Source organism: Apium graveolens, chromosome 3, assembly GCF_009905375.1.
Source record: "Apium graveolens cultivar Ventura chromosome 3, ASM990537v1, whole genome shotgun sequence".
NCBI classification, from domain to species: Eukaryota; Viridiplantae; Streptophyta; class Magnoliopsida; order Apiales; family Apiaceae; genus Apium; species Apium graveolens.
This window is the reverse complement of record NC_133649.1, coordinates 123,402,691-123,425,273: the sequence shown is the minus strand read 5'-3', so window position 1 is coordinate 123,425,273 and position 22,583 is coordinate 123,402,691. Positions and strand designations below refer to the sequence as shown.

General features: G+C 34.7%; 1 non-coding gene across 1 annotated transcript; it reads left to right on the top strand.

Moving 5' to 3' along the window:
- Positions 1–1,011: 1,011 nt before the first annotated feature.
- Positions 1,012–1,118, top strand: LOC141716419 (small nucleolar RNA R71). Its single transcript, XR_012573130.1, has one exon. It is a non-coding gene; the product is annotated as a small nucleolar RNA R71 (small nucleolar RNA).
- Positions 1,119–22,583: the final 21,465 nt, after the last annotated feature.

Sequence of the window (22,583 nt, the reverse complement as noted above, 5' to 3'; positions counted from 1 at the left end):
TTCACCTTATTATTTTCAGTTAAGAAGGAAAATGAAACCTTTCAGGACCCGAGTGGCAAAGAAATGAGTCAAGCCGCGAGACCCTTTCATACCCAAGTTATTGATTCCAATTCAAGAAGAAAGCTTTAAGCTGCCTGAGCAGGTGGAGTGTAGATAGCTAATATGTGTGTTTGAATAAAGTTGAACTTAGTTTAAAAACTGATTAGAAAATGGTTTGTAATAAAGAGAGTGGTAAGATTTTAAACTTGGTTTGTAATTAAATAGATAGCGGTTCTTGTTTTCATACTTCAACCTGAAAAGATCATGGTAAGTGAAAAAGGGGTCTAAATATATTTCTATTTAATTATTATACAGGTTTGATGATTAGCTGGTAACCCCCGGACTTATACCCCGGGTCTGGAGGGCGTTACACTCAACACCTCCGATTCAGATTTTTCATTAGCATACGGTAGCTGCTGAAGTTGAAGTTGTTGCCTAGGGGCATATTATGGGTGCTGAAAACCAGGGGGGTTATACTGCTTTGTTGTGTATGGCTGATAAGATTGATGCACCGCATTCTGATTGTTACTCCAGCTGAAGTTAGGATGATTGCGGTTATTTGGATGATAAGTGGCTGGAGCTTGTTGCTGTGATCTCTGAAAGTTGCTCACAAATTGAGCTGATTCGCTAGAAATAGTGCACTGCTCTGTTTAATGCGCTCCCGCACAAAGCTCACAAACACTAGAGATTTGATTAACTCCATAATTCGCCAAAGAGTCCACTTTCATCATCAATGCTTTAAGTTGGGCAGCTATAGCAATTGCTGCATCCAACTCCAGAATTCCTGCTACCTTGCCCTGAGTTAGCCTTTGAGAAGGATTCTGGTATTCATTAGCAACCATCCGTTCGATCAGTTTATAAGCTTCATTGTAGCTTTTAGCCCACAGGGCTCCTCCTGAAGCTGCATCAAGCATAGGTCTAGACTGAGCACCGAAATCATTATAGAAATAGTTTATAATCATCCAATCAGGCATGCCATGGTGTGGGCACTTCCTTAGTATCTCCTTATATCGATCCCAAGCCTCACACAGAGATTCTCCAGTTTACTGAGCAAACTGTGTAAGAGCATTCCTGATTGCAGCAATCTTGCCATCAGGAAGAATTTAGTGAGAAACTTTTGAGAAAGATCCTCCCATGTGGTGATAGACCCTTGTGGCAGAGAATATAACCAACACTTTTCTTTATCCCTCAGAGAGAATGGGAAGAGTCGCAGCTTGATAGCATCTTCCGTCACCCCATTGAACTTGAAAGTGTCGCAGATCTCGATGAAATCCCTGATATGCATGTTGGGGTTTTCTATAGGAGAACCCCCAAACTGAACTGAGTTCTGTATCATCTGAATCGTGCTCGACTTGATCTCAAAAGTGTTAGCCGAAACGGCTGGTCTGATGATGCTCGATTGAATATCATTGATCTTAGGATGAGAATAGTCTATCAGAGCCTCAGGATTTTCTGCTTGATCTCCCATCACTACTAGAGCTGGTTCCTCGATATTCTCTTCTTCTGCTACTTCCTCTTCTTCCTCAAAAACTTCCCTTCGAATCACTACAGCTTCTTCCTCGGCTTGATCCAGAGTTCTCTTACGAGCCCGCAAACGAGTATGCATACACGCTCGCTAGAATACCTGAAACACATGAAAGAAAAAGAGTAGGTAAGTAACAATATCCGAGTCAATGAACTTTAACGATCACTGATGACAAACACATAAACTAAAAGTTAACACTACAGTCCCTGACAGCGGCGCCAAAAACTTGTTAGTCGCTAATCACGCGCTAAAATTCATGCAAGTATACGCGTTCGCACGTAATATAGAATTATTTCTAGTTCATTCCCACAGGGATTGTTTTAGATTAACTTTGTGATTTATGCACTTATGCAACAATGATATGGCTATTATTCAATGTTAAGACGAATAACAAATTGAGTTTTGATTATACTATGATTAACTAATGAGAATTATACTAAAGAACATTAACTAAAGAGAATAAAGAGAAGTGAATAATATATAACACAAACATGGGATTCTAACTTCATTAAGTATTTCATTCAATAGCCTTTTCGTTCCTAACCTTAGCATGTAATGGTGATGACACTAATCAGATAACACGAAACTGATAAACGCCAACTTTCATTGTACGAATACCATACTACCAGACATCCACAAAATAGATGAAAGCTGAATAGATACCAATTATATTGATACCCTATATCTCTATAGAATTTGACAATATAACGGTTTAATGCACAAGTTATCTATCGTGATTACATAGGGCAAGTAAGATGGTTAAAATTACCAACGAATCATGCATAACAATAACACATGAATCTATGCTAGCATGGCAAGTTCGAAATCCTTAAATTCACTTTCGCGTCATTAAGAATTAACACACTATCTTATAAGTTCGCGACGCTCACAAGATGAATAAGCACAACCAATACTAGGTTATCATACAATTACCACACACTAAGGCATCGAAACAAATTAACTAAAGAAATCCATAAATAAATCCGCTAGAACCCCACGATAACCATTAGCCCATAATCGGATTCATCATCAACGTGGGTTCCGATGAAAGCATGGTATAATAAACGTAGTCTTTATACTTAATAAAACCAAGTACGGAATACAAGTAAAGGTTCAAGAATAAGAAAACTAACATCCAACGTTAGAACTAAAACAAAGAATCACAAGAATAAACTAGATCTTCTTCTCCTTGGTTGAATTGTGCTCTCCAGTCTTCTTTACTCCTTTTCCTTAGTTTTTGTACGTCTCTCCTTTTGCAAAACATCTTTAATTATGTATATTTATCATCCCCATGCAGAGTAGAAGTCTTCTGGATCAAAATAAGAATAGAAACATAATTTCTCTTATCGACTTGGCGCGACCGCGCGTTTGACCAGCGCGGGCGCGCTGAGCTTCTGATCTTTGGGCGCGGCCACGCGCTATCACAACACGCGTGCACTGACTCCCTGTATAAAATTCTGACTTCTTCTTTTCCTTGCTGATTTGAGTTGGTTTTCCACTAGCTTTTATTCCAACACCATCCTAACACCCAATTAGCACTAAAACCATGCTAATTCACCTAATTACATGGAGAATGCCTGGAAATGCAAAAACACTAGAAAACATTAAAACGCCAATAACTTGAGTACAAATACACCAATTTAAAGCTTTACAGAGCGTAATAAAGTGTCATAAATGCCACTCAACAACAATATAGTAGAATCACTTGAAAACCAAAGCCAAAGTAAGCGTTATTTGAATTATTAGGGATAGGTTAACTAAACCTAATCATTCTTCTATTAATAAATACTTTACCGAGGTGTAAGTTCGATATTGTTTAGAGGAGATAGTGATATGTTATCAGATTCCAGTAAGGATTGTAATTGATCAATATTATTATTTGATTTAACATGTTGGCATAAGTATGAGAAACCCTATGAACCGTGCTGAACCGAAATAAGATATACCATTCATGAATAAATGGGTACTATGTAAGGCATAATTAAGAGATAGGGTTTTGGCTACGCATTGACAACTCGAGAGATTCAGGTTACCCCAAGAATATGATACACGACATGGATGTAAAAGGAAGACTCTCTGATAATATAACGCGAAGACAAGAGTAAGCATTATAGGTGACTGAATGTCAGGAAAAACATTATAATAAATTTTATATCGGGACTCCCTAGAACCAAATAAATAATAATATAGGTTATAGTATATGGGAAATATATCCAAATTAATATATTTTCTTTTAAATAGTAATAGATTTTCGCTCGATAAATATATTCGATGGTAATTAAAAAGAAACTAAGGTGTAATAATAAGTGGTGAGTTAAATGCAATTGTTGAGATTCTCTCTTTAATTCTAAACTCTGGAATTAATTTAAGACGGTTGGAAACCGAAGGCGCCATGAGCTCAGAATATCATTTGCAAGATGGAAGAAAAGTGTAGGAGAACAATTAAAGAGCCTCGAACACGATTGAAAGCAATTACAAGCTAGGCTAATTCAACAAAGAAATACATGGAAATGAAGTGGAACAATCAGTAAAGGTTGGAAATGTTCATAAACACGAATTACTAGAATTAGAAATAAAAGAAGATTAGTATAAATTAAGATAGTCCATTGAGACAGTAAGATAGGTAGAAAGATTGTGAATGAGTTGGCTTTATCGTCACAGGTATAACGAGTTCATAAGATGTTTATATGTGTATAACCAGGAAGAGTAATTTAGCTCCATATGTATAAAATGGAGACTTGAGTCAAGTTGCATGAACTACTGATAGATTTTGATGTCGGCAAGAGACTATTGAGTAGTGATTAAAGTAATGAGTTAAGCTTATGAAAAAGTTATTCTGATAAGAGATTAACCCGAGTTATTATAAGTGAAATGCTTGAAAAGTATCATTATCCGTTCCGTAGTATGATTCTGAGGACAGAATCCTTTTAAGGGGGAAGGATGTAATATCCAGGATATATCGTGTAATTATTTTTATCAATAAATAATTATTATGTGATTATTATGTGAATTTTGGTGAATTATCTGATAATTGATATTAATATTTGGATGTCTGTATGTAATAAAGTGTAAGTATTTTAATTTTAATATGTCCAGAATCAAATATAGGTAATTATGGTATTTTTCTGGTAATTTTTGGATTGTTATGTGATTTTATAAGAATTTATAGATTTAATAATTATTATTTTTGAGTAATTATAAAATTACTTTATAAAACTGGAAATCGTCCAACTTCAACCATTTTTACGTTATTATAACCCGAAACTCTTCAGAAAACTCCTTCCTAACCTAACCTGGTTATTCTGAACACTTTCCATGTTTTGACTTTTTCGATCCGGGGTACGGTTTGACCCGTACGAGTCCCAACGCAAAATTTTCGATACGGTTGTCAGTTTGGCAGATCAATAAAACCCTATTCTTGAGAGACGGCATATCAAATTTTCGTAAAAAGTTTTTATAAGAAGTTCGGTTTTGATAATTTTCCAAATCTGGTATCAAATTGTATCGTTTTCATAGTTACTTAGCGGCTAAGTAGTCTATTTTCGGAGCCGATATATAAGTATAATTATGAAATTATTAAACAAATAAAATAAATTATAACTATATTAGCAGAGGGTTGTATTTATTATTAGATGGGTGTGATTCTGTGGTGTTCGAGGATTAATTATATTATTAAATGCTAAACTGTATTGTTTTGTTTTCACTTTTAAAAGTGATTAAATTGAAGATTTATCCTTATAAATATTGAAATTATCTTTAAAATTATTTTCATGACTTTATAATTTCAATAATTATTTATGGGATTTTATAAAATTTAAAAAACCATATTTCATCGATTATTTATCCCTAAATGATTTTCTGATCATATTTTAGTGTAAATTCAGTATTAAATTCCAGAATACTTCAAAACTTATGAAACCCATAGTTCTTTATGTTTTTAATATTCCGAGAATTTTAAAGTTATTTTGAAAATTTTTGGGATTAAACCCACACGCACGTTTATCCGTTAAATTGTTAAATGTGGGTATGGGTTGCGTTTCAAAAATAGTTTAAAAATTATGAAATTTTTATTTTACTAGTATTGTATTATTATGAGAATTTTAAGATATATTTGGTTATTTGAGGTTCAATTTTAATCGCTACCTAATCCGTTAAATTGTAATTTTGGGGATAGAAAAATTGGATTTTCGGCAGACCAGGACACGTATCTAATTTTTGTTTATGTTATCGAGGCATGGCAGTCCTAATTGTAATGAACAATTATCAATTTCTCTATTCTCTTCCTAATTTCTCTTTCTATTATCTCTCTAATCTTTCTTTACTCTCTCTCGAGTCTCTCTCTCCCTGTTTCCCCGTTATTCCCGGTGAGCCACCGCCTAACTCAGGTGGGTTTCGTGGCTTCAGTCCGGTTTCCGTTTCTTCCCCTTGTTTCGGCCGTCTGTGATGTTCCGGTAATTTTCATCGCCTTTCGGCGATTGCTTCTGGTTGCTTTTCTGTATATATATGTATACACGTATACATAAATGTGTGTGTTGTGTTGTGATGTGTGGGTTGTGTGTTGTGCCTTTATTCCTTGCCGCCGAATTTTCCGGCATGGCAGCCGGTCGTGTATATCTGTGTGTGTGGCACGCGTGTGATATCCCTGTTGCTTTACTTAATTTGTTATGATTCTTTTATTAATTTTGCAAAAAAAAGAAGATAAATAATAATATAATAATTGATTAAAATTCATGATATTAATTATTTATATGTTTGCGATGCAGAAAATTTATATATGAATCGGTGAAACTCGCGTAGGACTCTCGATATAAATGGGTACCCGCAAATTTTACTGTCATCGGCGATATAAACGGGAACCCGATAAATAGAGGATACGCTGCCCGATTTTTGGGAAATAAATTCCAAAAATTCAGGAACGTAACCTAGAAATATCGGAAAAGTCGAACGAGAATAAGTAATTATATTATACGAACCTAGTTACGTGTCGTGACAAAATATTTTATAAATAATCGATTAACCTATTTTTCAAAATGACGAGTATACGTACTTTCCAAAAAGTATATCGAACTGAATTTTGAAGATGTGAACCTTGAATGTTATATGTATTTTAATAATATATCTATAAATACGAGTCGGATTATAAAATCGTATGGGTAGATTTGATAGCAAAGATATGTCAAACATAAACGATTGTCTGAATTAGGGTATTTCGACTCTATAGGTTCTAGCCGGAAGACCCGAATGAAAAGACAACTTCGATTAACTATTTATTTTGGTATTTGCATAATTTAACATAAAATTTAAAACATGTATATCCTCTCCAACTAGGCATGAATTTAATTGACATAATCAAAAGTGAAAAGCCATATCTAGCAAAATATTTTCAAAAATGTTTTTCAAAATGTATCTATATTTTAAATATAAATACAAGAGATATTCCAATTTGCTGAAAATCAAAATACATACATTTTAAAGGAATATACTTCAAAGCAATGAGATCGTAAAAGAACTATCGGAAATATGATTTTTCTTAGGCTCTCTTGCAATATTAATAAGACAACAAGTTTGAAAAAGGGATATCAGAACTTGGATATTCTTTAGAAGGCTCGTGCTAAATTTATTTGAAAAATAGATGGTTTTAAAAGGGATAAAATATATATCTTTCACTCCATAAAATATTTATAAATATAAAGATATATTTTTACACTCTTAGAAATTAATATTTGATAAAGGAATATTAATATCTCATTTTATCCCCTTCCTCATATTTTTTAATGTAATTCTCTCTCGTATCTTAAAAATATTATTTATCGGAGAAAAATACTTTTAAATAATTAAAAAATATTTCCCACACTCTCAAATATTTTATATTTATGTAAATATATTCTAATTATTTATTTTAGCCCAAACTGAGCGAACAGGGTCTATCTGCTTTCATAAAAGATCGTTCATATTTTATTTGGAACTGAATCCTGATTTAATCATTTTAAATTCAAATACTTCCACTTGCTAGAAAATCTTGAAACTTAAGATTTGTCACTTAAATGGTATTTTTTATGCATGGTTAAAGTTTCGTAATTTTTAAAGAAATTTTGTCCGGGTGTGATTTTTCTAGGTGTTGACCAAGACTTTGACCGAGCGTTTGACCAAGTTACCTTTGACCAAAGTTGACCAAAACTTGAAGATCATCATTTTATGATATTTAGGTAATTATCATATTTTTGGTTGTATTTATTAATGGGTTTATAAAGTCGTTATATTTAATGGTGCTAATTACTTAATTAACTAAGTAATTAATGATTAATTGAAAAAGTTAAAATCCATTATTATATAATTAATAAGTTGCTGGGATTTTTCTTGTTTATCCTATATGAATGTTGAAATCTAACACACCTTATCCTCCATGTCATCAATCCACACCACTCTCTTCATCCACCATTCAATTTAACTCAATCTCAACCACTCCCTTCAACTAACTCCTTCTATAAATAAACACCCACCCCCACCATTTTTTACACAAGCTAAGAGCTAAATAATTTCTGGGCATTTTCAAGAAGTATTCTCTCTACACACTCTCTAATATCCAAACCCAAATACTTCATCTCAAAAACCTCTCTCTTACAAATATATATCAGATATTCAAGGTTCTTGATCTTCAAGCTTAGTTCCTCCAACCAAGCTCTATTGTCCCAAGCAAAGCTCATCCATGCCACTTTCTTGCCTCCCGAAGGGCTTCCCATGTTCGACCAATTAGCCAAAATCCGGCCGAACCTCCAGAGAATTTTTTCGGCGAACTTTTCAGTTCATCTCTTAAAAGTGGTAAACCTCTTAGCTTTCATCCGAGTCTTAACCGACCAATCCTAATATTCATATAAGAAGTTTAGTAATACCTTCTCTTCATCTCTACAAGCTCTTATATAGTTCGTACAAGGATTGTTTTCTACAAATTATACACTTCTAAGCACGAAGTGATAATTTCATACAACGCTTGGTATATATTCCTAACTAGCAACTTTAGTGTTTCATGGGAATTAAATTACAAAGGCTATCATTTTATTCTTTAAACTTAAACACACTTATTTTAGCCATATATTGATATATTTGTTATAACTGTTTAACAAGACTTAATCGACTTCCCTTACTAACACGTTTAGTGTTTAGTGGGAAACACTTAAGGCTTATATTATATATATCTATATATACATATTATTATATTTAGTTAAAAGATTTAAGTAAATTCCCTTACTAGCACCTCTAGTGATTCGTGGGAAGATCTTAAACCTTTTAAGTAAATATAAGTATACATATATAATCGCATAGGAATTAAGCGACTTCCCTTACTAGCACCTTCAGTGTTTCGTGGAAAAAACTTAAAGCTTATATTATATATTATATATATACACATATAAACCGTGCTAATATAATTTAAACTCTGCTCTTATATTGTTTTGATATATTGTGTTTAAATTACGCACCTTTTATTCTCTCGGCCAAATATTTTATAAGTGCAAATTGTTAAAGAATAAGTGTAACGTTATCGATTTATAAAAGTCTACACACGACTATATTAAACGAGAAATTATTTTATCAAAGATCCGAAAGATATAACGCTTAACCAAGGACTTGATGTATTTATTACTTTGGAAATAAAATATATATTTTTCAAAATGAAGTGAAACCAAGTATACTTAACATTCACTTAATCTAAAAAAAGTATACATTAATATTCTTTTAAGAATATTTGTTAGTCATCCGGTCTAGTTAAGTGTATTAATAGTCCAAACTCTTTTTATCTATAACGATAATTGTTTCGTAGATATTTTCTTCTTTATTTTGTAGTGAGGTGAAGTATAGTGAGGTGATTCTCGTTCTAAGACCCAAGTCCTAGACGTACTAACGGGGAGTTATTAGTCTTCGCACCGTGAGGAAGAGGAAAGACCCAAGACCAACTACTGAGATCCAAGACCTGCAAAAGCTTAGAAGGACAAAGACTACACCAAAGGTTCCATATCAACTTTGAAGAAATGACATGATGTTATTGTCTAAGATAGGTTGTGTAGGTTTGCACATTTATTTTGAGGTGGTAACCCGGAGTTACGCACCAAGACAAGTATTTGTGGGGTTGTAAAGGCTTCTCCGCCTACGTAAGGAGCAAGGTTATTTTAAGGGAAAACTCGGGTCCTGGAGAGGAGCTCGGGGACTGGACGTAGGGGTGAGCGAATCTATTAGAGGTTGTGCCATCGCGAACCAGGATAAATCTCTCGTGTGGTATTTTCTTCCTTACCTTTTATTTCCGCATATATAATCTGCATCAGTAAAATATTTAAAACGGGATAAATATTTTTAAAATACCATAATAATTTATAAATTGGTAATTAAGCTATTTAACCCCCCCTTCTAGCTTAAAATAGCCCTTTTACGGGACCTAACAATTGGTATTAGAGTAGTGCTTTTTAACGTGTTTGTTATGTGATTTGCAGATTTACAGGCACAACAAAAAGTGATCTGAAATGGCGTATCTAAATACCATCGGCTGTGGTGAAGGTCTATCTAGCACTTGCCCTCCTCTATTTGACGGCACCAACTATGCAACATGGAAAATGAGGTTTCGCATCTATGCTAGATCTCAAGGAGTCAGAGTTTGGATGACCATAGAAGATGGAGTCGTTATTTTTACAAAAACGGTTGATGACATCATCATCGAAAAGAAGGTTAGTGAATATAACGCGATAGAGGAAGAAAGAATGAATATAGCTGTTAAGGCAGAAATGGTACTCACAAGTGCACATGCTGAAAAAGAATAATGAAGAGTAAATAATTGCAAGTCAGCACAAGAAATGTGGGATAAATTAGTGGTTACTACGAAGGAACCACGGATATAAAAGATTCTCAAATGGACACTTTGATCCAAGAATAGGAGAACTTTAAACTACAAAAGGAGAAAATATCATCAACATGGAAACTAGATTCACTCGCATTTTCGATGAACTATCTCAACTCGGAAAGAGTTATACTCAAAATGAAAAGAACCGTAGAGTTCTTAAATCATTACCTCCAAGTTGGAAGGTTAAAGTAACCACAATCAAAGAGATGCACAATCTCAATGATTATAAAATAGATAATCTATTTGGAAATCTTCGTGCATACAAAGAAGATAACTTACAAGAAAAAGTCATTCCAAAAGTGGAAGAAAAAAAGAAAAACATGCCTTTAAAATCTATACTAATAGATGAAGAAGAAAATGACGATGAATTAAATGAAGAAATCCAAAATCTCGATGAAAGAAAAATTGCCTTACTTACGAGACAACTACGTCGTGTGCTTCAAAGCAAAGCTCAAAGATAGGGAAAAGGCTTCCTTAAATCAAATAATCAACATAGAGTTTTTAACTCTAATGGAAGGCCAAATTACTCTCAAAATTACACTCCTAACTATAAGAATAATTTTTCGTCAACGAGCTATAATAAAGACAAAGGTATGCAAAATACTAATGTCTATAATAATAACACTCCTACGTACACTCTGTTACACAATAAACTCTGTTACAATATGGAACTGTTCTCTCTCAGTGATGAACAACTTATCACGAGAGCTGCTAGGGTTACAATGAATAATAACTTCGATTATGATAACACATATAGTGTAAACCCTATGTATGTGTTTATATACTACACAGTTACAAGATAAATTCTAATTGATATGGAATATAATTCTGCTTCCTAAAATATATCAACTAGTTATCTTTTCTTCCAAGTATTCTATTCTTCATAGAATTCCTTCTTCATGCATATCTCTTCTTGCGTTTGTCTTGATCTTCTTTCCTTTCAATCAGCCGACCTCCTTATCTGAAAGTCTCTTTAAGTCCTGATATTATCTCCTGATAAATATCTCCTGATAACTTAAGTTCTGACAACTTAAGTTCTGATATCTTAAGTTCAGACTTCAGTATAAGTACTGATTTCCAGTTAAGTACTGATTTGTCCTGTTAAGTAAGATCTGAAAAACACAAATCATATTAGTCATGACATTATCAAATATATCTAACAATCTCCCCCAACTTGTAAATTAGCATAATATACAAGTTTAACATATATTTGATGATGTCAAAAACATTAAGTATAAATGCATGGAAATTTGACTAGATAACTACAACTTACAGTCCTTGTAGCTTTACCATCCTCAAGGTCTGATAACAGTTTCAGTCTATACACACATCAGAATTTAAGCAGTTGTAGATCTTGGACTTGGCTTCAATTACTGATCTCTTTGATATCAGGAGTTGTTCTGAGATAGTTCTTTAACAAACATCTCTCAACATATTCAAGTTCATTAACCATCCTCCATTTAGCATTCTTCAATTTAACTGTATTTTCACCAATTTGAAAGATTACAGCCCTGAGATCATTTATTCTAGCTTTCCTTATATCCTGATCTAGTCTGATTAAATATGCCTTGTCAGACTCAAGATTGAATTCCACAGCCTTATAACCCAGAAAAGTAGTTATAATCTTAGCAGAGTTAGGCTTCACCTCAACAATATCACCTTTGTGATCTCTGTACTTGGGACAGTATGTGCTGTCAGACTTTACAAAGTAAAGCTTCTTCTGTCTTTGAATTTGAGTCTTCAAATAATTTGCAGCACTATCTGTTAATCTGTTCTTCACTTGAAGTAAGAATATAACATTTTCCAGTTCCTTAAAATAATTCAGTGGTATAGCATTCTACCTAATATGGTATACCCTTCCATCTGTCATAAAATATAACAAGATGTGTTCTTTCAAAAATGTATGGTAAACCATCTGTACAGATTTAAGTTGATTCAATCTTTCAGGAGTTGCTTCCACACCTGGTTCACTTAAAGAAGTTGGATCATTGGTTGTATTCTGTATTCTTCTTTCATCAGCACTACCCAATCCAGATTTATCTCTGGCTTCTTTTCCTGTAACAACTTTTGCTTCAAAACCACTTGTTGTAGTCTTCAAAGATTGAGTCTGTTTAGCTTTGGTGAATCCTGGTAGGAGTAACTTTGAAGGTTTAACATGAGCAATGTCAGAGGTTTCCTTTTCCTTATCTTCTGATATCAAGCCAACTTGAGCTATGTCAGAGGTTGCTTGCTTCACTGTCATATCAGAACTTACTATATCTTGACTCTGAACAACATGAGCCATGTCAGAGGTTGTTTGAGAAATCTTCCTTTTTATCAGAGTAAGATTAGCATCTTCATCAGATATTTCTTCATCCATGAATGGCACATAAACCTTTATAGGTTCATCAACTTTTTCTTTGCCCTTAGACCTTGGATCTATCTCCACTTTTGATTTGACTTTAGTTGCCTCAGGATTTATCCTTTCTTTTATCACAATGCCTTTAGCCTTAGGAAGTTTCTTTTCAATAACAGAAGCTTTAGATTTGGAGTTGACTTTTTCTAATTTAAGTCTAGCTTCCTCTTCCTTTAGACTCTCAAATTTCATTCCTCAATTTTCTTTCAGAAATAACTGTCTTGAAATTTTCTCATCAAGTTCCAAATGTTCATCAGAACTTATCCTTTTACCAGTATCAGAAATTATTCTTCTACCGGTATCAGAACTTGTTCTTTGACTTGTAGTTCCAGCTTTGCTTGATGAAAAACCTTTACCTTGACCATGACCTCCACCCATTCCAGAGTTTCCCTGGTCATCTTTTTCATCATCCTTTACCTTCAGTGTGTTAACAGTTTTGCATTTGGCCTTAATTACTTTCTCCCCCTTTTTGGCATCAGCAGGTAAAAGAAGAGAGACAAGCAATTCCACTGAGGATTGGATCTCATTGAGTTGATTTTGATGAGAAGCTTGATTCTTCAAAAGTTCATCAATCTGAGCCTGTTGCTTCTCCTGAGTTTTCTGAATGTACTCAATTCTCTCAAAGGTAGGTTTGAAAAACCTTTTCTTGTCCATCTTGACAAGCATATCTTGCTGATTTATGGATTCTTGAATCTTGTCTACCTTGGCCTGAGTTACAGATTGTTGACCTTGAAGGTGCCTTGTACTTAGTGCAGTAACTCTGAGCTGTGTCTTGAAATCATCATTGACTAATATCTCATCAGCTTTGGTCAAGTGCTCAGCAAGTATGGTTGAAGAAGGAACAAAATCAACTTTGTTCCATTCCTTAGTCCACTCTCTTCCTCTAGGAGTTTCACTCCAAGGTACTGGTGCATCTTCTCTAACAAACTTCTTGATTAATTCAGCTTTGTTTGGAGCTTGTTGAGGTGCATGTCCTGATGGACCAGCTGCATCAGCATCTACATTGGCAGCAGCTTCACCAGTAAGTTCAACATTAGCAGCATCAGAACTTATAGAATCAGCATCATCAACATCCTCTGATAAAAGAATAGTATGAGAGGCTATTGAGGCTTCAACATCATCCTCTAAGTGCTGATCTCCAACTAAATTCTGATCAACAGCCAAACCTTGATGCCCACCTAAAATCTGATTTTCATCATCCAGATTCAGAATTGGTGTAGTAGGAATATCTTCATTAAAATCAGCATCCAGAATTGGTGTTGTTGGTGGAGTGATTTGAGTTGGTGGAGCTTCTAAGTACAAAACCTCAGGCTCAATCAAGTTATGAATATCAATCTCAGCACTTGTACCTGGGTCATCAGTATGTACTTGTTCAATTATAGGTGACACATGAGGAGTAGGCACTCTGTCTTGAGCAGTTTGTGGTTGTGCTGAAGGAAATGATTCAATAATAATTGGTTCTGTTGGGATCAGAGATTCCTGACCCCCTTCCTTAGCTGCTTCCTCATCTTCTGATTCTGAATCAACTGTGTCCCTGTGAGCTCTTTGCTTTTTCATTTTTTTCAAGGGTGGAGACACTGTAGGAGCTTTATCATCAGGATTTAGCTTTCTAAGCCTTTTGAGAGGCCTAGAACTCCCAGTTACAGTGTCTTTCTGAGAAGAGATCTTCTCAGCTTCTACTACAACAGGTTCAGACATGGGAACCTGTTCCTCATTGTCTGACTCATCTCTCAGAACAAGTGTCCTTTGAAGGGTTTTTAGCACATAAATGCAACAAAAATGTAAATTTAAATCATAAAAAAATGAAACCCTCCGCAGGATCCATGCAAAAAATAATATTTAATTCATAGTTCAGTATGTTTACCTTAAGAAGCTTTACGTTAATGGAAAGATGGAGGTCCTTTATGGCGATCCAAAAACGATGAACAGAGATCCTTAGCAGCTGCTCCTCAAGTGTGAAGCACTCCACCGGTATCCACCAAGAAAACGATGTAATGAAGGAGGAGGAGATGGAGAGAATTAGGGTTTTGTAAATCTTTTTGGTTGAGTTAAAATTAGGGTCAATAATAGTATATTTATAGGCAAAATTTTCAGCTGAAAATTTTGCCATAAAATATTATTATTATTAACCCTTTATTATTCTCACTAATAATTAAAACACCTTTTAATTATTAATCTTTTTTCTAAACACTTTAGAAATAATTCTCTCACTTGATTTAATTTCTAAAAATTAAATTCTTAATTAATAATATTAAGAACTTTTTCTTAATTAATTTATAATCAATTAAATCTTATTTAATCAATTATTAAATTTGCCAATTAATTATTTATTTCATAAATAAATAATTATCAGTCATTATTAATTAATTTCTCCACCATTAAATCATTCTCTTTTATGGTGTGACACCGTAGGTTCAATATTAAGCCGGTAGTAGAAATAAATAATAATAAAACTATTGTATCATTATTTATAAAAATTCTCTAATTCATTAAATATGATTAATTAATTAATCATATTTATTCTACATCGTGAGGGATACTTCTCAGCATATCGCGACTATCCGAATAATACCAATTCACTGCTTAGAATACCAAGAACCTATTCAGTGAGTAGTTACCGTACAATTAATTCCTTCTACCCTGCAATGTCATGATTAAATACAAGGCTTGGAACTTGTGTCAAGCCAATCTTATTTAATCACTTGCTTTCCCATTCACTATGCTTAGTTCTATTTAATGTAAATTAGAAACTCCTTTCTAATTTCATTCACTCTGGCCAGAGATTCCTGAACTAACATAAGTGGATCAGCATTGAGCATTCTCTTCCTACACTGGAAGGGGTAGATCCTTTATTGATCATACACTATCTTCGTGTACAAATTCCTATACCCAGTAGAGCCCTTATAATTGTCCCTTGAGACTAAGAACTAAACCAAATCATAGTTCAGTGTACACAAGATGACTATGATGACCTCCTAGAGGTGCTAGTAAGGGAATTTACTCTCTCGACATTGACATCTCCTCTATTTTCAACTCAGATTCACCACCAAAAACAAGAAAAATGTCCTGAGTCCTTCGCAAGTACTTAAGGATGTTTTTCACTGCTTTCCAGTGGTCTTCACCTGGATTGGACTGATATCTGCTCGTTACACTAATTGAATAAGCAACATCAGGCCTTGTAGACAACATCGCGTACATGATAGATCCTATTGCTGAAGCATAAGGAATCTTACTCATACGCTCTCTTTCCTCAGGTGTCTTAGGAGACATTTTTTCGGAGAGGGACAGTCCATGGCTCATCGATATGAGACCTCTTTTGGAGTTTTCCATGCTAAACCTTTTAAGCACTTTCTGGATGTATGTACCCTGGGTAAGACCTATCATTCTTCTAGATCTATCTCTATAGATCTTCATACCGAGAATGTAGGATGCTTCTCCCAAGTCCTTCATGGTGAAGTTCTTTGATAGCCATACTTTGACTGATTGTAGCATCGGTATATCATTTCCTATAAGAAGTATGTCATCCACATACAATACAAGAAATGTTACCACGCTCCCACTAACCTTCTTGTAGACACATGGTTCATCTATGTTTTTGATAAAACCAAACTCTTTGATTGTCTCATCAAAATAATTGTTTCATCTACGAGAAGCTTGCCTTAAACCATATATGGTTCGCAGCAGCTTACACACTAGGTGTTCATTTCCCTTGGAAAGAAAACCCTCTGGCTGTGTCATATACACTTCCTCCTCAAGTTCCCCATTGAGGAAGGCCGTTTTCACATCCATTTGTCAGATCTCATAGTCGTAGTAAGCAGCAATCGCAAGCAAAATCCGAATTGATTTTAACAGGGCTTCAGGCGAAAAAGTTTCATCAAAGTCAATCCCTTGCCTTTGTTTGAATCCTTTTGCCACGAGCCTGGCCTTATAGGTCTCCACCTAGCCATCTACTCCAATCTTTCTTTTGTATACCCACTTACACCCAATAGGCTTAACACCTTCAGGCGCCTCAACCAGAGTCCATACTTGGTTGGTATACATAGATTCCATTTCAGATTTCATGGCACTATGCCATTTCTCTGAGTCAACACTACTCATAACCTCATTATAAGTCACAGGGTCGTCATCATCAATGATCGACAACTCATTGTCATTCTTAATGACAATGCCATAATACCTCTCAGGTTGGCGAGACACTCTCCCTGTCCTACGAATGGGCTGTTCCACAGAAGGTTGTTCAGTCTGAACAGGTGTTTCCACTTGATCCGTAGTAGTTTGTGCTTCTTGAACTTCATCAAGTTCAATTTTGTTCCCACTGTTTCCTTCAAGGATAAACTCCTTTTCCAAGAAGGTAGCATGTCTGGAGACAAACAACCGATGATCGGTGTAAAAGTAATACCCCAAAGTCTCTTTAGGATATCCCACAAAATTACATTTTACGGATCGAGATTCCAGCTTATCTGGGTCAACTTTCTTGACATAAGCTGGATATCCCCAAATCTTAATGTGTTTAAGACTCGATTTCCTTTCTTTCCATATCTCATATGGTGTTTGAGGAACAGATTTGGAAGGCACCTTATTCAGTAAATATGCTGAGGTTTCCAATGCATAACCCCATAGGAATACTAGAAGATTCGCATAACTCATCAAAGACCGAACCATGTCTAACAAAGTTCGATTTCTCCTTTCAGATACCCCATTTAACTGTGGAGTATATGGAGGAGTCCACTGGGAGACTATACCATTTTCTTTGAGATAATCTAGAAACTCTCCATTCAAGTATTCACCAGCTCGATCTGATCGAAGAGTTATAATACTGTGTTTGGTTTGTTTCTCCACTTCATGTTTATATTCTTTGAACTTTTCAAAGGCTTCAGACTTGTGTTTCATCAAATACACATATCCGAATCTAGATCTATCATCTATGAAAGTAATGAAGTACGAAAATCCATCCATGGCTTGCGTAGACATTGGTCCACATACATCTGTATGTACCAATCCTAGCAAATCTGCAGCCCTCTCTTCATGTCCACTAAATGGAGATTTGGTCATTTTACCCAATAGACAAGACTCGCATGTAGGATATGATTCAAAATTAAAGGGGTCAAGTAACCCTTCCTTATGCAATGTCCGCAGTCTATTTTCACTAATATGACCTAGCCTACAGTGCCATAAATAGGTCAGATTTTCATCATCTCGTTTTTTTTATTAGTTTGTTCAATCTGAAGTAAATCATGCTCTACGTCACATACATACAGACCATTATTTAAAATGCCACATCCAAAAAAAACATTATCTCTAAGGATAAAACATTCATTATTCTTTATAATAAATGAAAAACCATCCACATCTAACATAGGAATAGAAACAATATTTCTCACAATAGAGTGAACGTAATAACAGTTATTCAAAATAATTGTCTTGCCCGTATGCATATGTAAACTAAATGATCCTACAGATATGGCCGCAACCCTTGCTCCATTGCCCATACGTAGAATCACCTCATCTTTTTCAAGAGTCCTACTTCCCTTTAGTCCTTGCAACGAATTGCAAATATGAGAACCACATGCGGTATCTAATAACCAAGTAGAAATTTGACCTAGTTACATATTAACTTCGATCATGAACATGCCTGAATCAGAAGCGGTAGTCTTACTACCCTTCTTCTTCTTCAATTCTTCAAGGTAAACCTTGCAGTTCCTCTTCCAGTGCCCCAACTTTTACAGTGAAAACAAACAGCTAAATTAGGACCAGTCAACTTGTGAGCATCTAGTATGCTCCGGAGTGATAGTGCAGAAGACATGACGAATATAGTAAATCTGTAAATGATAAACACATAACAACACTTAGCAAATATTCAATTTCATTTCAAAACACTATATGAATCGGGTCTTTATTCATAAGTGTCTCCCACTAGTTTATCTAATTTTTTCAACCCCCTAAGTGAAAATTAAGCATTCATAATGCTAGTGGGAATAGGGATCCTACATTCCATCACACAACCTCGGCTGTGGCACGAAACGTCATGTGATGTTCAATAGGCAGACAACTCTTGTCAATTACATCTTATGTTATTCCCTAATATAAGTTTAGCCTCTTGAATAATTGAGTCACGGCTGTGGCACGACAAACTCAATATTCTAAGTCAAGTCTAACCCAACATTTTGTACAATTGAATCAGTCTCCAACGGCCCACGGCTATAGCATGTAACGACCTTTAGATTCTAATTCAATGTACACATCTCTATGTAATAGACAAGTATTTCTTATTTCGAAATCAAAGCCCTCGGCTGTAGCACGAAACGACAATGATTTAAAAATAAGAACCACTTTCTACCATGTTGGAAGACTATGACCGACACAAGCCCGTTGTGTCATTGGCCAATTACTACTTGATATTATTTAATTTTAGAGGGATTATATTACGTTACAATCATAATCATATTATAAAGAGATTCTTCCTTTTAAATTAAATATTTCAAATCAAAAATCGATAATCAGATGATTCCCAGATCGGGTGGAGCATTGTCAAGAGACGTCACTTAATAACCCTTTCTTACAGATAGAAATCTGTTGTTGACAGAATAATCCTTTCTCTTAATATTGAAAATTCATATTCAATTATGTGTTTTATAAACACAAGAATATCATGATCGTATTCATAATATTTATTATTAAGACAAGAAACGATTCCTATTCTAGATTTTCTAGAGCATGCCTTATATTGATTTAAGTTCACCTAAATCTATCATCGCATAGTAAACATAGGCATATATCTCATATACAAAATTAAATAAACAAGTAAATGTAAAGTGCAATAAAGTAAATATGTTTGGTTATGGCCCCATCCTATTTGATCTTTATCAAGCTCATGATAAAGATCACGGTAAATCTAATATGGTGATGGAAATAAATACAATTACTTATTATATAAGTCTTCTTCTTTGTTTAGACTTCTTGTATGCCTCGTCTTCTTCTTTGTATCACCTCCATTGGATAGCCTTCTTGAGTCTTCAATTACATTACATGATTGAAAGTAAAACTAATCTAATGAACTTACAAGAATAACTCGAGTTACATTCGAGATTTATGATAACAAAGATTGACGACATGCAAGTCGTATTTAAAACCAAAACCAAAACCATTACACTAAGATCGAAAGGCCATAACCATCCACCATGCTCATACAACACATAAAAGCATGTTAAAACACATAATCTGATATTAACATATCATATTATCTATGATCTAATCATAAAAAGAAAATTTGACAAAAATCAGAAAAATCAGAATCAAATCAGAAAAACAAGAATCACTGTTTACGGGCAGTAAACGACGTCAAACGCCTTACAGACGAGTCGTTGATAGCTTTTGCTATCAGTTTTGTTCAGACGCTCGTTTACCTATGGAATAGGGTATTCGTTTGCATAAATCGGATACCAGACCCAGATTTCAGCAAATCTGCAGCAGCCAATTCAGAATCCGTATCTAATATGATTCTCATAATTAAAACAAACATAAATTATGTATATATGTCACACCCCCAACTTAAATAGCAAAATAATTATAGCTATTACATCATTTTATTGAGTACTACACAACCAAAATCCAAGATCTTACAGTTTAGGGTTTGGAACAGCCCAACACTACCAACTATTACATCTGATTACAAATACCGAGTCCTCACACAACTATTATTACTTATTCTACCTGAGCTCGAACATAAGCATCAACATCACAGGTCTTACGGGCAGTCTGCTTGAATCTAACCATGGCTGCTAGCTGTAATATCAGGGTAAAGCAAGAAGTGAGCCAAAAGCTCAACAAGTGCTAACAATACAACGCAAAGCATAAATCGAGATATACCTTTAGGAATGACAATGGAATGACATAATCAATGATAATCGAGAGATAAAACTTATGTGAGTTGGCATCATTTTGCTTGCATCAAAACAATTTTAAAATCATTCTTAATCAAAATCATTTTATGACGCTACGGATTACAGCCGGTGATCAGCCGCGAAGTAATCCCGAACCTCGCTGGGTTCTAAAACATTATTGGGAATCCCTAGGCAACTTTTAAGCCTAATATAAGTGTGGAAAGGACTCGCGTCTCAGTCCAGATCCACCATTCAAGAAAACATTTGTCCCCCTTTGGGACTGAAAAATCCACGTTTTAATCATTTTAAAAACTGATGCCGATTTATGACAAAATCTCTTTCGACTGTAATTATTTTTATCAAGGGATTATAGATCAACTTGAAACACTGGAAATATGACACTAAATCTCAGGGCCATGATCTACTAGACTTTACTATATTAGGGTAATTGAGAGGTTTCCATAAACAAGAACTTAGACAAGGAAATTAAGCCAGGCTATTGGATAAGATGAAAGAGTAATGCCAAACTAGGCTTAAAGCAACGGTTGTAGACAAGATATAGGTATTAGAACATCAAAAGATAGGCATCACTGGTTCCAATAGGATAAAGGTGTTAAAATATAAAGAAAGCGATCATCAGCTCAGTATATAACAGGGTATCAAGCTTTAGGGTAAGGATAGGGTTATCAAACAATCATGAATGTATTTAAGAAATGATTGGCTTTTAGGTATCAAGATAAAGTTTCTATCGAGGTTATTTCAAGAGTTGAATCAAAGCATCAGGGTGCAACATCAAGATTTCTCAGGGATCAATAGCATGATAAACAAAAGGATCAATAAGATATTATAACGCATCTCTAATTTATCATGGCATTAAACTATCATGAAAGACTTTTGAACTACTTGCAATATGTACTCGAGGGTTCATGGCATCTCTATGTAACTCAAAGATAAACAAAAGATACACTTGATTTAAATACATCAAAATGACTCAGGATAATTGCATCGATATATATATATGAACTGTTTACAGCAAATACGAAGGTCAAGTTGAATCACTTGCCTTGAGATAGACTGGTCTGGTCTGACTGGTAGGAGCAACAACTGGAGCTTCACTCGACTTTTAAGGCAAGTTTTCCCTCGTCTCGAGATCCTACATAAATAATAATAATCCTCATTATAATATATTCTTTCCATCTTAACCTATTTACAACCCGAAATTAAACATGGATGGCACTTAGGCCTATACACACTTAATTCATATCCAACATTTATATTTTTAAATATACACACGTAGCCACATAATCACATATCGTATATTAATACCAAATAACATCACATACACCATAACGCCACACTAGGCTTGGATGATCTCGACTCACCACTTAAATTACTTGGTCGCTAACTAAGCGAAGTCTTCGAATTTGGGCTTCCTAACTCAATGTGCCTTTCCTAAATTATCCAAAACCTATTGACCCTCACTTGTGCCTTTTGTTCTACTGACCTTATACTATCTTACAACTATGGTGGTCGACCTAATACTCACTTCTAAGTGTCCTAAAACTATGTGATAAGTGAAAGTGCTCACTGGTGTAAATTTCAGAATGGTAACTAAGGTTTCTTGAGTGCATTAGACACTCTTAAACTACAAGTTTTTCTTCAAAATTTTTACACAAGACTCTCCTGACCTAAGGGCATCTCATAAGCTTGATGTGGCTCAAAGGCCTGGCTTGGGCCTTCTTGGGCCTAAGCTAAAAGTCCAAGGTTCCCCTGTTTTTCTGGGCAGAAAATGCCCTGACTTGAATTAACTTGTGGCACATGGTTCTAGCTCATATCCTATGAACTATGGTTGGAAAAACT